The sequence below is a fragment of the Triticum dicoccoides genome, chromosome 2A (genome assembly GCF_002162155.2).
Source record: "Triticum dicoccoides isolate Atlit2015 ecotype Zavitan chromosome 2A, WEW_v2.0, whole genome shotgun sequence".
NCBI classification, from domain to species: domain Eukaryota; kingdom Viridiplantae; phylum Streptophyta; class Magnoliopsida; order Poales; family Poaceae; genus Triticum; species Triticum dicoccoides.
This window is the reverse complement of record NC_041382.1, coordinates 442,097,514-442,108,661: the sequence shown is the minus strand read 5'-3', so window position 1 is coordinate 442,108,661 and position 11,148 is coordinate 442,097,514. Positions and strand designations below refer to the sequence as shown.

General features: G+C 41.0%; 1 protein-coding gene across 2 annotated transcripts in view; it reads right to left on the bottom strand.

The window, feature by feature from the left end:
* Positions 1-1,569, bottom strand: part of LOC119354827 — a 10,701-nt gene extending 9,132 nt beyond the window's left edge. For both annotated transcript variants that reach the window (XM_037621571.1, XM_037621572.1), the window contains exon 1: positions 1,206-1,569. The gene's annotated coding sequence lies outside the window, so the exon portion shown is untranslated. The remainder of the gene's footprint in view (positions 1-1,205) is intronic.
* Positions 1,570-11,148: the final 9,579 nt, after the last annotated feature.

Here is an 11,148-nt window from a genome sequence, read left to right as displayed (position 1 = left end):
AAATTTGTGAATGCACTTAAAATCACAAAAGTGATCTAATATAGCAGCAAAATGAACTTGTTACATTCTGGATTCAGGTAAAACATCACCAAGAAAACTTCTTGAAACAGACAAAGTATGTACTCCCTCCGTTCCAAATTACTCGTCGTGGTTTTAGTTCAAAATTTTGAACTAAAACCACGACAAGTAATTTGGAACGGAGGGAGTAGTGATGAACTTTGAACAAAAAAAACTACGATTTATGCAAATACAGGACAAGAGACATTTATTTATGCATCATGAGCTCAAGACTGTTAAATAACATATATAGAGAAACAGAATTGTGTTACTGGTTATACTGAAATGGTATGCAGGTCAGCAAAAAAAAAGGATAAATTATTCCAAACAAGACCTAAAATAGAATAACACAAACACAAGTTCCCCTGATCTAATCACGCTGCATTTCTGCACACTGCGCTTGTAGAGTTAACCTTACACTCAAATTCCGACCCAGAAATTTAAATAATAATCCTGGAATTCAAACCAGGATCGCCTATCGCCTGAGCAACATTGAGCTTATGCCTACAAAACCGAAAAGGAATATCATCAAACCAGAGATATCACAAGCTCCTTCGATTCCAACACAGTTTCTCCTAATTCCTAGAAATGAATAAAATGGGGGGTTTGCGCTGAAGACCTTAAGTATAATCAATTCAAACTCCAACAAGTCAGAAGCCACATCACAGGGCATCGACTGAGTGACCAAACACGATTCAAGCTATTTCTGCAGCTCGGATGGAATCGAGCTCCTCCCATCCAATCCGCGACCTCAATCCAATTGGTAAAGAAAGCTAGGGTTTCGCACTAAATTCAAACTTCCAAGCTCATCTCCACGCACAAAGCAAGGAAATATCCAGCAAGCAGAGAAGCCACGCCGAAAGTCCACCGGGCGACCAAACGTGCACCGCCGCGACAGTGCGCCACTCAAACTAAATCCCCAGCTTGGCCTTTGATCCAACACGGACCACCAGAATTCCGACCTGAAACTAGGGTTTTTGCCCCCGAATTCGAACTTCCATACGCCCAAATCACCAACCAGGAGCCTCTCCAGCGAGGCAGGAGGCGCCATTGGGCGGCAGGCGACGCGCTCCGCCATTGCCGGTCGCGGGCGCGCGTGGGCGCGGATCGAGACTGGGGGGGTTGAGCCGGGGACAACGAGCTCTCACCTTGGCTGGCGCGCGCGCGCGCTCCCCCTGGCGCGGAGGAGGAGAGGAGGCAGGTGCTGCAGAAACCGATCTCCAGCTGGTCTCCCGGCGCCGCTGCTGAGACGTGCTGCCGCTGGGACGAGCTCCTCTCGCGGCGGCAGGAAGGTTACAGAGGCACGCTGCTGCTGGTGCTGCGGCGGCGGCGGCGGCGGCTGGTGGCTTGCTGCTGCTGCCACGGGGATGGAGGTGGTGATGCGAGGTTTGAGGCTTGCTGGCTGCTGTGTTTGGTCGGGCTGTGTCTGTGTTGGTGGTGCCGTTCTCCGTTCCGTCTCTCGGTCTCGATGTTGTTGTAGTTGTTCCTCTTGACTCTGCCCCCTCCTGCCTCTCTCACTCACTCACTCTCACTTCCTCTCGTTTCATTTTCCTCCTCTATTTGTTGTGCCCTTTTGAGTTTTGTTGTCGGTCTGATGAGCTTGATTTGATCGGATTAAGAGCAGTAGAGAATGGAGCAGAGAATTTCTACTGGTGGCCTACCGATCTCTCATGGCCTGCTGTGTTGTTTGGTTGAGGGTGGCGAAAAATTTTGTTCATGTTTCGTGATCCCATTGTGTTATTTGGTTGAGATAAATATTGTTCATATTTGACAGAGAAATTTGCTTGCCATGTAAAATATCGTGCGTGCATGTGAAGCACGATCTTACCGCGCAACCGGCTCTACGCCACATGTTATGTGGCGCGATGCCCATCGTATCGTGATAACAGCACAAAAGATGACATCCCATGGAACGCGTGACACAGACACACACAATGCGCCTAGTGATGTCGTGTTATACCGGTGTTCTTACTTATTTACCACCGTCCTCATCGATGTTTATATTATGATTCTTCAATTTAATAGAACAATCTGGTTATTTAATGTTGTTTAATTCGAGCTTTCTATATGACTTTTGTTCATGAAAATAGCGTGGGAGTTATGGTCAATGATGATATAGGGCACTATTTTAAGACTCGGACCGGATTGCGGTAGGGAGATTCTTTGTCTCCAATGCTTTTCAATATTGTCACAGATATGTTGGCGGTCCTCATTTGTAGAGCCAAGGAGAACGCTCAGGTAGGAGGGTTGATCCCACATCTAGTGGACGGGGGGTCTCCATTTTATAATATGTTGATGGCATTATCATTTTCATGGAGCATGATATGGATAAGGCGATAAATATGAAATCAGTGTTGTGGCTTTTTGAGCAATTGTCATGGCTTAAAATTATTTTTCATAACAATGTTCTTTTTCTGCTTTGGATGCACTAAAGAAGAAGAGAATAACTATAAGCAACTGAGATTGGTCAACCCCCGTTTAGCTATCTCGGGGTACCAATTCATCACCGTAACTTAATGACTAAACAGTGGAAATGTATTGAGGGCATGCTTGAAAAGAAACTTACTATTGGAAAAAAGCAAACTGATGTCATATGGTGGTAGGCTAGATCTCGTGAATTCAGTGCTTACAAGTTTGCCTATGTTTATTTCTAACTCATTCAAGAAACAAGAAGACAAACTTTTGATTCCCTTCCTTGCTTCATTATCCCATCCTATAAGTAAGAATCTGTTAAATAAAAATAGAAAATAGACGATGTAAACAAAATACCATCTTTGCAGAGAAAATTATATTATGAGTGTCTCCTGAAACATGCTGAAATGCACATTTGAAGATCGAAGAGGAGACTGAGATAACACAGGAAAAGGCTCAATGAGTAGCAAGCAGCAGGGAAGAAAAAAGATGGGAGGAAAGTCAAGTGGACATAACGACGTGAGCTAACCGCTTTGCTTCTCTTTGTATCAATCCAAGGCGCTCTCCCTGCTCCTAAACGACATAGGAAGCGGCAAGTAGGAGAGATAGAGAGGCTAGGGCGCTTGAGGAAGGAACGACAACTGGCGCTTGAGGAGGCTATGGCGGCGGCGACGGTGAGGAAGGCACGGCAGACGCAACTTCATGAAAGAGAGGCAGGGGATGCAAAGTACGGGCCAGACACCATATGGGCCTGTATTTCAGCTAACACGGTTGGTTTGGCCCGATTAATGAGAGGACACCCAGGTCAGCCTGTGGAGCAGCGGCCCTGAGCCGGGCGGGCCGCGCGAGTAAGGACATGAAAAACGGGTAGAAGCTAGTCGACGCGCAGTAGATGGATCTGGAACGTCCAGTATTGCGATCCAACGGTCGAAAACGTCAAATCGCTGTGAGAACGTCGTAGCTCGCCTCGTTTTACTGTTTCTCAATTGGGGTGCGGAAAAGACTGGATTTTTATCGCTCTTGGTTCTTTTGGCAGAGTGGTGAGAATAAGGCCAGGTATCGTCTTGTGAGGTGGGATAGCTTGTGTCGGGCTAATGACCAAGGGGGTCTATCTGGACCTTAAGATCAAGAATAAATGTATTTCTTGGTAAATGGCTTTACCAGCTTTCCTCCGAGGAGGAGGATGGGGTGTGTATATAGTTATTGTGTAACGAGTATTGACATTCTAAGACCTTGTCCCAAGCTATGGCCCAGCCGAATGACTCATCCTTTTGGAAGGGTTTAATGAGGACTAAGGTTGCTATCTTTAATAGGGTAATTCATAATTGGAGATGGTTGAACTACACACTTTTGAGAGGATATATGGCTTGGGGATAAACCTTTAACTTGGGAATGTGCCTTCTATGTCGTGAAGCAAAAATCCTCGCTAGTAGTAGCTCATTATTTTACCTTATGAAGCTTTAATTGTAGTGCCATTGAATGCTTCGAAAGGGGGAGATTGTAAGTGCACCTTATGCCCCATGAGAGTTTTGGATGATTATATGGACAGAACAGTTGAAGGACTAATGTGTTTGTTAATATACACAGATGTAGCCCTTGAGGATTTTGTTTAACAAAGAGTTATGACCCCTAAAATTATTATGATAACATTGAAGAATATCGGATGCCTATTGAAGCAAATGAATTTACTCATGGAGAGAGAAGCCGAAGCATAGACTTTTGTTTACTAGTTTCTTTTGCATCTATTTGAGTCAATAGGGCAAACCGTACTATCAGTGGGGTGTCAAAGTGATGTTAGATTGAAGTCTTCTAATCCAAACCTAAAATCTTGGACCGAAGACCTTGAGAGTGGTACAGTGAAGACTTTTGGCTTCTGAGTACGAGATGTTATTCTCCAGTCCTCTCTAGCACATTTGCCTCAAGCACAGTCATTTGTCTTCTGCGGCAAGACAGACTAGGTGAGAGCGTTGCTTTGAAATCTGACTGTTTGCCATGTGTCGTGTTGTCATCGTGAGTGCGCCTCCAATGGTCATTTCAGCCCCCAGGCTTGCTCCACCTACTATAATAGCCATCCACTTCAACCTTAGTCGGTTGTCTACTCCGTGCAAACTAAGACAGAGATTGTCTGACAAACTCATTTTCCCTCCCACGAGATTCTGGAGAATCCCAGCAAGGAAAATCCTAGAGCCCAAAATGCTAAAGTTATTGAGCATCACTAAAGAGTTTGCTCGAGCTAATCTTATCCTATTACTCTTGTGGATTGTGCATCCCCTAGATGGCTAGGCGTTTGTTTTGAGCATCCAAGAGTAATTGTGGCTTGCTTGGAAAATAAGTCTCTGAAGGCCTTGGGGATATGCCTTGAAGATATGCCATGGGTGCACAGTCAGAGTTGGTTGTGGCTCAAGGAGAGTAAGGTGAAGACTTTGTCTTTTGAGTTAAATCACAACCTCTACAACCAGACGTAGGGTTGTGCCAGCAACTTGAACTGGATGAACAAATCATTATCTTCACCAAACTTTGGGTTCTATTTCCTCGTTCTCAATTTACGTATGTACTTCGTATTATGGAGATCTTGCTACCTCACTACTGCACGAATGCCTAGCAGCGGCGGGCATAAAAAGCCCAGCAGTGGCGGGCCAGGCTCCTAGGAGCGCCCGCCACTGACCTCCCGCCACTTCTATCACCTCATCAGTGGTGGGCACGCGCCCGCCGCTTGTACTACAAGTTGCAGTGGCGGGCCTTTGATAGTGCCCGCCACTGCTACTTCTTGAGCTTGCGTTGGTTTTTCCCTTGAAGAGGAAAGGGTGATGCAGCAAAGTAGAGATGAGTATTTCCCTCAGTTTGAGAACCAAGGTATTAATCCAGTAGGAGACAATGCACAAATCACCTAATACCTGCACAAACAATCAAACAACTTGCACCCAACGCGATAAAGGGGTTGTCAATCCCTTCACGGTTACTTGCAAAAGTGAGATCTAATAGAGATAGATAAAACGGTAAAGTAAATATTTTTGGTATTTTTGGTTTATAGATCAGAAAGTAAAAGATTGCAAAATAGTAGATTGGAAACTAATATGATGGAAAATAGACCAGGGGGCCATAGGTTTCACTAGAGGCTTCTCTCAAGATAGCAAATAATACGATGGGTGAACAAATTACTGTCGAGCAATTGATAGAAAAGCACAAAGTTATGATGATATCTAAGGCAATGATCATGAATATAGGCATCACGCTCGTGTCAAGTAGACTGAAAACGATTCTGCATCTACTACTATTACTCCACACGTCAACTGACTCATGCCTGCATCTAGAGTATTAAGTTCATGAAGAACAGGGTAACGCATTAAGTAAGATGTCATGATGTAGAGGAATTAACTCAAGCAATATGATGAAAACCCCATCTTTTTATCCTCGATGGCAACAATACAATACGTGCCTTGCTGCCCCTACTGTCACTAGGAAAGGACACCGCAAGATTGAACCCAAAACTAATCTAGTTGGCCAAATCAAACCAATAGTTCAAAGAGAATTACAAAGATATCAAATCATGCATAAAAGAATTCAGAGAAGATTCAAATAATATTCATAGATAAGCTGATCATAAATCCAGAATTCATCGAATCTCGGCAAACACGCCGCAAAAAAGTATTACATCGGATAGATCTCCAAGAACATTGAGGAGAACATGGTACTGAGAATCAAAGAGAGAGAAGAAGCCATCTAGCTACTAGCTATGGACCCGTAGGTCTGAGGTAAACTACTCACGCTTCATCAGAAGGGCAATAGAGTTGATGTAGAAGCCCTCCGTTATTGAATCCCCCTCTGGCAGGGTGCCGGAAAATGTCCCTAGATGGGATCTCATGGGTACATAAGGTTGTGACGGTGGAAAAGTGTTTTCGTGGATGCCTCTAGTGGTTTGGGGATATTTGGGAATATATAGGCAAAAGAATTAGGTCACGAGGGGCCCACAAGGGTGGGGGCGCGCCCTACCCCCTGGGCGCGCCCTCCGTCCTTGTGGCCACCTCGTGGCTCCTCCGACTTCATCTCCAAGTCTCCTGGTTGTCTTCTGGTCTAATAAAAATCATCGCGAAGGTTTCATTCCATTTGGACTCCTTTTGGTATTCCTTTTCTACGAAACTCAAAAACAAGGAAAAAAATAGAAAGTGGCACTAGGCTCTAGGGTAATAGGTTAGTCCCAAAAATAATATAAAATAGCATATTAATGCATATAAAACATCCAAAACAAATAATATAATAGCATGGAACAATAAAAAATTATAGATACGTTGGAGACGTATCAAGCATCCTCAAGCTTAATTCCTGCTCGTACTCGAGTAGGTAAATGATAAAAACAGAATTTTTGATGTAGAATGCTACCTAATATATTTATCCATGTAATTCTCTTTATTGTGGCATGGATGTTCAGATCCATGAGATTCAAAACAAAAGTTTAATATTGACATAAAAACAATAATACTTCAAGCATACTAACAAGGCTATTATGTCTTCTCAAAATAACATGGCCAAAAAAATCTCATCCCTATAAAATCATATAGTCTGGCTATGCTCCATCTTCATCACACAAAATATTCAAATCATGCACAACCCCGATGACAAGCCAAGCAATTGTTTCATACTTTTGACATTCTCAAACTTTTTCAACTTTTCACGCAATACATGAGCGTGAGCCATGGACATAGCACTATAGGTGGAATAGAATATGGTGGTTGTGAAGAATACAAAAGGAGGGAGATAGTCTCACATCAACTAGGCGTATCAACGAGCTATGGAGATGCACATCAATAGAGTGAGTGGGTAGGGATTTTCATAATGGATGCACTAGAGCTATAAGTTTATGAAAGCTCAAAAAGAAAACTAAGTGGGTGTGCATCCAACTTGCTTGCTCATGAAGACCTAGGGCAATTTGAGGAAGCCCATCGTTGGAATATACAAGCCAACTTCTATAATGAAAATTTTCCACTAGCATATGAAAGTGACAACATAGGAGACTCTATATCATGAAGATCATGGTGATACTTTGAAGCACAAGTGTAGAAAAGGGATAGTAACATTGCCCCTTCTCTCTTTTTCTCTCATTTTTTTATTCTCCTTTCTCTTTTTTTGGAGACTCTTTTCTCTTTTTTTTGGAGACTCTTTTCTATTTTTTGGAGACTCTTTTGGCCTCTCTCTTTTTATTTCCTCACATGGGACAATGTTCTAATAATGACATCACACTTCTATTTACTTATAGATCAAGAATTACAACTCGATACTAGAACAAAATATGACTCTATATGAATGCCTCCGGCGGTGTACCGGGATGTGCAATGACTCAAGAGTGACATGTATAAAAAATGATGAAAGGTGGCTTTGCCACAAATACGATGTCAACTACATGATCATGCAAGGCAATATGACAATGATGGAATGTGTCGTAATAAACGGAACGGTGGAAAGTTGCATGGCAATATATATCGGAATGACTATAGAAATGCCAGAATAGGTAGGTATGGTGGCTGTTTTGAGGAAGGTATATGGTGGTTTTAAGGTACCGGCGTAAGTTGCGCGGCACTAGAGAGGCTAGCAATGGTGGAAGGGTGAGAGTGTGTATAGTCCATGGACTCAACATTAGTCATAAAGAACTCACATACTTATTGCAAAAATCTATTAGTCATCGAAACAAAGTACTACGCGCATGCTCCTAGGGGATAGATTGGTAGGAAAAGACCATCGCTCATCCCAGACCGCCACTCATAAGGAAGACAATCAAAAAATATCTCATGCTCCAATTTCGTTACATAACGGTTCACCGTACGTGCATGCCATGGGACTCACAAACCTTAACACAAGTATTTCTCAAATTCACAATTACTCACTAGCATGACTCTAATATCATCATCTATATATCTCAAAACAATCATAAGGAATCAAACTTCTCATAGTATTGAATGCACTTTATATGAAAGGTTTTATTATATCCCTCTTGGATGCCTATCATATTAGGACTAAATTTATAACCAAAGCAAATTACCATGCCGTTTAAAGACTCTCAAAATAATATAAGTGAAGCATGAGAGTTCAATAATTTCTATAAAATAAAACCACCGCCATGCTCTAAAAAGATATAAGTGAATCACTAGAGCAAAATTGCCTAGCTCAAAAGATATAAGTGAAGCACTAGAGCAAAATTGCCTAGCTCAAAAGATATAAGTGAAGCACATAGAGTATTCTAATAAATCGTGATTCATGCGTGTCCCTCTCAACAAATGTGTACAGCAAGGATGATTGTGGCAAACTAAAAAGCAAAGAATCAAATCATACAAGACGCTCTAATCAAAACACATATCATGTGGTGAATAAAAATATAACCTCAAGTGAAGTTACCGATAGATGAAGACGAAAGAGGGGATGCCTTTCGGGGCATCCCCAAGCTTAGGCTCTTGGTTGTCCTCGAATATTACCTTGGGGTGCATTGGGAATCCCCAATTAGGCTCTTGCCACTCCTTATTCCATAGTCCATCAAATCCTTACCCAAAACTTGAAAACTTCACAACACAAAACTCAACAGAAAATCTCATAAGCTTCGTTAGTATAAGAAAATAAATCACCACTTTTGGTACTGTTGTGAACTCATTATTTATTTATATTGGTGTAATATCTACTATATTCCAACTTTTCCATGGTTCATATCCCCGATACTAGCCATAAATTCATCAAAATAAGCAAACAACACAAAGAAAACAGAATCTGTCAAAAACAGAACAGTCTGTAGCAATCTGTAACTCTCGAATACTTCTGTAACTCCAAAAATTCTGAAAAATTAGGAAAACTTAAGAAATTTGTTTATAAATCTTCTGCAAAAATATCAGTATTTTATCACGCTTATGTTAAAAAATAGAATTGTTTTCCTAAGCGCAAAAGTTTCTGTTTTTCAGCAAGATCAAATCAACTATCACCGCAAGCCATCCTAAAGATCTTACTTGGCACAAACACTAATTAAAACACAAAAACCACATCTAACCAGAGGCTAGATGAATTATTTATTGCAAAACAGAACCTAAAAGCAAAAACAAAAATAAAATCCGGCTGCCTCCCAACAAGCGTTATTGTTTAACGCCCTTAGCTAGGCATAAAAACACGAATAGATCTAGGTATTGTCATCTTTGGTATGCAATACATAAGTAGCTCTCATAATATATTAATAAGGCAATTTAATTTAATTTCTAGGAAAGTATTCCATGCCCTTTCTTAACGAAAACTGAAATCTAATGTTTCCTTCTTTCATATCAATAATTGCATCAATTGTTCTTAGGAAAGGTCTACCAAGAATAATAGGGCATGTAGGATTGCAATCTATATCAAGAACAATGAAATCTACGGGCACATAATTCCTATTTGCAACAATAAGAACATAATTAATCCTTCCCATAGGTTTCTTAATAGTGGAATCCGCAAGATGCAAATTTAAAGAACAATCATAAAATTCAAGGAAACCTAACACATGACATAAAGTTTTTGGAATCGTGGAAACACTAGCGCCCAAATCACACAAAGCATGGCACTCATAATCTTTAATCTTAATCTTAATAGTAGGTTCCCACTCATCATAAAGTTTTCTAGGGATAGAAACCTCCAATTCAAGCTTTTCTTCAAAAGATTGCATCATAGCATCAACGATATGTTTAGTAAAAGCTTTGTTCTGATTATAAGCATGAGGAGAGTTCAACATGGATTGCAACAAGGAAATACAATCTATTAAAGAACAATTATCATAATTAAATTCCTTGAAATTCAAAAGAGTGGGTTCATTGCTACTTAAAGTTTTGACCTCTCCAATCCCACTTTAATCAATTTTTGCATCAAGATCTAAAAACTCCAAATCATTGGGACGCCTTTTAACTAAAGTTGACTCATCTCCAGTCCCATCTTTATCAAGATTTATATTGGAAAACAAAGATTCAATATTACTAAACATATTTTCACATCAATTACTTTTAGATCTTCATTATTATTTAAGAATCCGGTTTAGCAGCCATCTTATTTACTAAGGTAGCTTGTTTATCAGAAATTTGGCCTACTAAGTTTTCAAGATGAGCAAACTAAGATTTCAAACCATAAAATTCCTTAGACATATCATCGAGCTCTTTATTCATGCACTCCATAACACTTTTCCGTTCCTTAAGCTCGTTTCTAAAGAAACTATTATGCTCAAATTGTAAAGACACGAAGCTCCTAACATTATTTTCAATTTCTTCCATCCTCCTAAGGTGACGATCACTGTTCTTTGGTTGAGCCATCGTGACAAAGCAAGCAATCCAACACACGAGCACACAAAAAGCAAACGAAGAAGATGAACGGAAGAGGGGCGAAGAAAAGGCAAATCTTTTCGAAAATCATTTTAGAAGTAGGGGAGAGGAAAACAAGAGGCGAATGGCGAATTATGTAATGCAATAGATGAGAGTTTATGATGGGTACTTGGTATGTATTGACTTGGCGTAGATCTCCGCGGCAACGGTGCCAAAAATTATTCCTGCTACTTCTTGAGCTCGTGTTGGTTTTTCCCTTGAAGAGGAAAGGGTGATGCAGCAAAGTAGAGATAAGTATTTCCCTCAGTTTGAGAACCAAGGTATCAATTCAGTAGGAGACAATGCACAAATCACCTAATACCTGCACAAACAA